This window comes from Ovis canadensis, chromosome 20 (assembly GCF_042477335.2).
Source record: "Ovis canadensis isolate MfBH-ARS-UI-01 breed Bighorn chromosome 20, ARS-UI_OviCan_v2, whole genome shotgun sequence".
In the NCBI taxonomy this organism is placed as follows: Eukaryota; Metazoa; Chordata; class Mammalia; order Artiodactyla; family Bovidae; genus Ovis; species Ovis canadensis.
The window spans coordinates 42,099,768-42,106,524 of NC_091264.1; the positions used below are offsets into that span (position 1 = coordinate 42,099,768).

The 6,757-nt window shown below is 42.4% G+C and overlaps 1 pseudogene; it reads left to right on the forward strand.

Annotated features, from left to right (window-relative positions):
- Positions 1-5,289: 5,289 nt before the first annotated feature.
- LOC138425538 (interferon-induced transmembrane protein 1-like) lies at positions 5,290-6,363 on the forward strand (annotated as a pseudogene).
- The last annotated feature ends 394 nt before the right edge of the window (positions 6,364-6,757 follow it).

Below are 6,757 nucleotides of genomic sequence, written 5' to 3' on the forward strand. Positions count from 1 at the left end.
GTGTTTTGCCTATGTTCTCCTCTAGGAGTTTTATAGTTTCTGATCTTACATTTAGATCTTTAATCCATTTTGAGTTTATTTTTGTGTACGGTGTTAGAAAGTGATCTAGTTTCATTCTTTTACAAGTGGTTGACCAGTTTTCCCAGCACCACTTGTTAAAGAGATTGTCTTTACTCCATTGTATATTCTTGCCTCCTTTGTCAAAGATAAGGTGTCCATATGTGTGTGGATTTATCTCTGGGCTTTCTATTTTGTTCCATTGATCTATATGTCTGTCTTTGTGCCAGTACCATACTGTCTTGATGACTGTGGCTTTGTAGTAGAGCCTGAAGTCAGGCAAGTTGATTCCTCCAGTTCCATTCTTCTTTCTCAAGATTGCTTTGGCTATTCGAGGTTTTTTGTATTTCCATACAAATCTTGAAATTATTTGTTCTAGTTCTGTGAAAAATGTGGCTGGTAGCTTGATAGGGATTGCATTGAATTTGTAAATTGCTTTGGGTAGTATACTCATTTTCACTATATTGATTCTTCCAATCCATGAACATGGTATATTTCTCCATCTATTAGTGTCCTCTTTGATTTCTTTCATCAGTGGAAAACTCTTATCTTTAAATCCACATTTTTACAAAAAGTTATTTCTTTATTTTTTTTAATGTACTTGACTTCATTGATGTTTCTCTTATTTCCCAATGCGCCAGTTTGAAAAAGCAGTTATTTCCTTATTTAGGTTGGGTCAGGTCTTAGTTGCAGCTCGTGGTTCTTTACCTGCAGCATATGGGGTCTTCAGTTGGCATATGGGACCTTTAGTTGCAACATGTGAGATTTAGTTCCCCAACCAAGGATTGAAATCTGGCCTGCTGCCTTGGGAGTACACAGTCTTAGCTGCTGGACCACCTAGAAAGTTCTTTATATCCACATTGTAAAAGTATCTCCTATAGCCACCGAGGTGCTAGAACTCCTGGAAGTCCCTCATCCTGAGGAAAGGGAAGTTGGAGACTGAGATGGTCCCCAAAATGTGACACTCATGGTGCAGGAGCGGGGCAAAGTTGAAAGCATCACTCTTGAAGCAGTCTAGAGACACCCCCAAGAGCACTCATGGAGTCCACCCCCAAACTGGTGCCTGGTACCAGCATGAGCCCTCTGAACCCCTCCTGCTTTTCAGGATTCCCAGGGGCTTAGACCTCAGCCCCACCAGCATCCTTCAGCAGAAGGAGTGAGAATGTGGAGAAACGCACGTGAGAGGTTGTGATGGGACAGATCTGAAAGGACACACATCAGGTCCTCTCCTGCTCCACTGACAGCAACATGATCCCGTGGCAAGAAAGGAGGCTGGGAAGTCTTCCCAACGTGTCCCCAAGAGGACAGAACAATTAAAGTTGTCAGCAACAGTGAGTGTTCATTTCAATTTATTTAGCTTTCAAATGTTTAGTGACTGTTTACCACACACCAAGCTCTGTGCAAAGAACGGCCTAAGAACGGATTGAGCAGCATCTTGTCGGAGAGAAGCTCTGAATCCACAGAAGGAGAGAAGATATGGTGGGAAGTGCCTGCCATCCCAGGAGAAAAGGAAAAGAGAACGTCTTCTGGACGTTCATAGAGTGATTCTAGATTGGAAGCTGCCTGGAGATGTTAGGATTCGAACTCTGCTTTCAGAGAAGAACAGGATACTGGTTGGAGAAGCTGGAACAGGAGCTTGGAAGCAGGGCCTTAAGTACAGGGTGTCATAGAAATAGTACGATATTGAATTCATTATATTTGTACACTCTAAAGTTATGAATGGTTGGACAATTACTCATATTAAATGAAACAGAGTCGAGTAAGATAAGGCAATCCAATTTTTTAGAAAGCTATATCAATCCAGATGAAATCATAGATATGCTGAGTGATAGTTTTCTATTTCCTAAAGTATTTTCTTGTTAATATAAACAGAAATGTGCCATAAACTGCTTTGCTTGGATAGACTAACTTCTGCCCAGCAGACCACAGAGCTGGGATGTTGATAAGTGAACTCAGCCCCTTTCCACCCTCTCTCTGCAGTTCCCCTGAGGCAGAGAACTCCTCTCTAGTCTCCCCTGTGGAACCAGCACTTGACTCAGGGGCTCAATCAGCACTCCCCAAAACACTACACTTGGTAAGTGGCTTCTCGTGTCCTAGTCAAGACAGTAACTTCCTCTAGAAGGCACCTCCAAAACACTGAAACTTACAGAATTTGGTTTGCTCTAACAGCAGGACCCTGATGGTGGCAAGTTGGAAAATGGGCTTCTTTTGCTGATTTGTCAAGGAGCCCTGCGGCACTCTACAATTCCTCACATTGCCCCTAGAGGGCAGTGTATTGCTGCTTATGACAAACACACTGACCGATTCGCTAGCTGTCCTCTCCAAATTAGCCTTAATCAGAGTTTTCTAGACGTAGAGGATGTCTTTAAGGTACATCGATTTGCTTTTCTTCTTTAATCTCTCTTGGAAGCTATTGAAAGTCCACTACAGGTAACAAATAGAAGGTGTGCCCCTGACATAAGCTGTCTCTGTGACACACAGACATGTAAAATTATGGGTCCAGTCCCTCATCGTGTCCACCTCCGTCCTGTCTCTCCAGCCATCTATAAACAGCTATTTGTGTAAAACAGCTTTTGACAGTCTATGTAATGTACTAGAGATGTTTTTCAATCATGTTGCCCCTGCTTTGTGATATGAATCTTTGGCTACCAAGTGGTCTGCTCAGAAGACAATGAGAATGTCCCTGACACCCTAGGAGACCATGTGAAGGTGGGCAGTAGATCAAAGTGGAGTCAGGCAAAGAGGGACATCTGCTGAGCAGGGCCAAGGTCCATACCGTCTCCTGTCCCCAGAGCACAAAGTCTGCCTTCCTGGGGGAACTTTGCTAAAATCCTCTATATTCTAAGAAACATCAGAGTGAGAATAATGAGCAATGATTGTAATAATTGTGAGAGAGAGATGAGGTGATGATTTCAGTTATCTGGTTTGTTTTCTGCCAGCAACAGCATACACTGTATTCCATTATAGCCAGTGCTCAGCCACGTGAGAGCATTGATTCGGAGTGTATGACAGGCCCCCACACCAGCACTGGGCAAAGTAGGCATGCTAATTCGGCTGAATGAACACATTTAGGATCAGGACCTGACAGATTTGAGAATGTATTTGAAATCGGGACTCTCCTAGAGCTGTCCTGACCGGAAGACATTATAAATCAGCTGCCACCTCGCCTGCCAGGCCCAGGACACTGGAATGCTTTCCATAGCACCCCTCAGTCAGGTCCCGCCTGGTTCCAGGTATTCCCCAGATCAAATCTCTCCATCTGCTCTAACTTCTCATGCTCACTTCGGCCTCCTTGATTGTCCTACTGTTTCTTCTCCACTCTAGGGATAGGGAGACACCTCTAATTTCTTGGGGAACTAATACATGCCAGATCCTATAGAGCTAAAAATATGGGCTTGACTTGACTGCCAATGATTACATGGACGAGTAAAGTTCTGCATGACTCTATCTTGATGCTGCTGCTTTTCTTGAACGATGAATGGTAAACCTGATGCATAAAATAGGTATGCGCTTTCTTTGAAGTGAGCATGCTTGGTGAATGTCACTCTTTCTGTGACGATGCTCTAAAAGACCTGATACATTGCAAGAGAACAGAAGTAAAGCATGTCATGTTATCATGCGATATAGAATGGTATGATAATTCTAAAATCTGCTATTATTCCCTTGTGCTAGAGTAATTTTTAAAAAGTGTGAATAGTGATCTGTCAAACTTCTCATGCTTAGATGAAATTCAGAAGATGTGTTCTAATCTTAACATGCATCTTGCACAGATATTGTTATGTTGCATTTCTTATTGCAAAAACGAGCTGTTTCCCTCATTTTGAAGGGAAAATCAACTTTATGGTCACATCTCAAAATCCTAATATAGTTCTTTCTCTCAAAAAACCAAAGTATCTTCTATGATGACATGGGAAGTATACATTAAGAGCTTCTGCTACATTCCAAAGTCCTGTGACTCAAGGAAAATAATCTGTATGAGCTGAACTACCCTCTCTTGTGTGGAATACAGTCTTCACTTGAAAGAGTGAATGACACCGGAAGATTTATGTAACTTAAGGAAACAATGTATTACTTACAAAAAATCTTATATTAGTATAAGAGATTCAATATGGAAAAAAGCCTTAGGGATTCTGATGTAACAGAGCAGTAAATAGTCAAGTGATATAATTTCAGGTTCACTTTGAAAATAACATTTAAGAACCTACCAGTTCTGTAGTTTTAGATTTGTATCAAAGATGAACTTACATAATTACCTGAAAAGGTTATTAAAAATACCACTCCTACCTATGTGTGGTGGTGGTGGTGTAGTTGCTAGGTCATGTCCCACTCTTACAACCCCATGGACTATAACCTGCCAGACTTCTCTGACCATGGGATTCTCCAGGCAAGAATCCTGGAGTGCATGGCCATTTCTTTCTCCAACATATGTGTGGGCTCTTTTACTTTCATAGATTTCAGTCAAAATAACAGATTCAATGTAGAAGCAAACATGAAAATCCAGTGGTCTTCTAATGAGATGGCAAGAAAGGGAATTTCAAAAATATAAAAATGTAAAAAAATGTAGACAGCATATTAAAAAGCAGAGACACTACTTTGTTGGTAAAGACCCATATAGTCAAAGCTGTGGTTTTTCCAGTAGTCATGGATGGATGTGAGAGCAGGACTATAAAAAAATGCTGAATGCCGAAGAATTGATGCTTTTGAATTGTGGTGTTGGAGAAGACTCTTGAGAGCAAGGAGATAAAACCAGTCAATCCTAAAATATATCAGCCCTAAATATTCATTGGAAGGATTGTTGCTGAAACTGAAACTCTGATACTTTGGCCACCGATGCGAAGAACTGACTCTCTGGGAAAGACCCTGATGCTGGGAAAGATTGAAGGCAGAAGGAGAAGGGGACGACAGAGGATGAGATGGTTGGAGGGCATCACTACTGGATGGACATGAGTTTGAGCAAGGTCCGGGAGTTGGTGATGGACAGGGAAGCCTGGAGCACTGCAGTCCACGGGGTCGCAAAGAGTCGGACACTACTGAGCGACTGAACTGAACTGAACTGAACTGAAGAAGCTTCACTGTTGCCCAAAAGCCAGGAAATGGAAATTCAGAGAAATTGAAACTCCTGAGTAAAGAGCGAGCCCCCTGAGTGTGTGCTGGCATCTGGACCGCAGTTGCTCTGTCCCCACCATGAACTGCACATCCCAGCCCTTATTCACTGGGGCACACGGTGCGGTGCCCCCAGCCTATGAGATGCTCAAGGAGGAGCATGAGGTGGCTGTGCTGGGGGTTCCCCAGAGCCAGGCCCCCGTGACGACCACGGTGATCAACATCCACAGCGAGACCTCTGTGCCCGACCACATCGTCTGGTCCCTGTTCAACACCATCTTCATGAACTGGTGCTGCCTGGGCTTCGTGGCATTCGCCTACTCTGTGGAGTCTAGGGACCGGAAGATGGTTGGTGACATATTGGGGCCAGGAGCTACGTCTCCGCTAAGTGCCTGAACATCTGTGCCCTGGTCCTGGGCCTCCTTCTGATTACCGTCCTCATCATCGTGTCCACCGGCTCCCTGATGATTTTTCTTTTTTTTTTTTTTTAATGAATAATAATACTTTTATTTTCATTTTAGAACTGATATATGGAACCTTCATCAGAAGACTTAACTGCAGAGATAATATACCGCCACCAAAATTACAAAAATAAAAATTACTGCACTGGTTTTCCAAATGTAGTAAAGATTTTATCAACTCAACAGCTTCACTTAAGCATTAAATGAACATAAAATATTTTACTGACAAGTTAGAATTCACTTATGAAAGGGGAGATGACATTCATGGAGGTCTACTCTTCTAGTCTAAGGAGTGAGAGATTTATTTCAAAGTTATACAAATAAGCAACAAAGAAATGAAATTTCTAGAAGCAGTAGTGGTATCAAATTAGCAAAAACAAGATGAATAGAATGTTAAAATTTTAGACAGGATACCTACATATAAAAAAATTCTATTTCTAAAATTGGGAAATAAGGCTATAGGTCCTACATGACTACATAAAAAGTGACTAGACATGCAGATGTCCTAAAGAAGGACCTGCAGGAAGTGAATAGGAGACTATATTTCTTTTTGGTGAAAGTCAAAGTGAAGTCACTCAGTCGTGTCCGACTCTTTGTGACCCCATGGACTGTAGCCTATCAGGCTCCTCCATCCATGGGATTCTCCAGGCAGGAATACTGGAGTGGGTTGCCATTTCCTTCTCCAACCCTGATGATTTTTCAAACAGCTTTGGAGCTCATACAGAACTGGGGAGGCCACTAGTCCCTGGCCACAGCCCGAGGCAGTCACCCCTTTTTCCTGCAGCCTATACAGGCATCTGTCCAACATGAAATAAAATGAAGCATTTGTTTAAATTAAAAAACAGAAACCTTCACTGTTCTCACTACCATGTTTGTTTTGGGAGATAACTTGTTTTCCATATTAAATGCATGGGTTATTAATATTATTCCAAACAAATTAATTAAAGAATTCAAACTTTATTATTTCTACCATGGAAAATGTCGATTGGACTCAGGCAGACAGTGTGACAAGGAGCTCTCGGTGTAAGAGAGGAGGGATAAGGGCAAAGTCTCAGGTGCCCCGGCGGACAAGGATCTCAGTGTCTCAGGGTCAAGGGCGGTGTCTGGGACAGGGACGCTCCATCTTGGGGATTTCA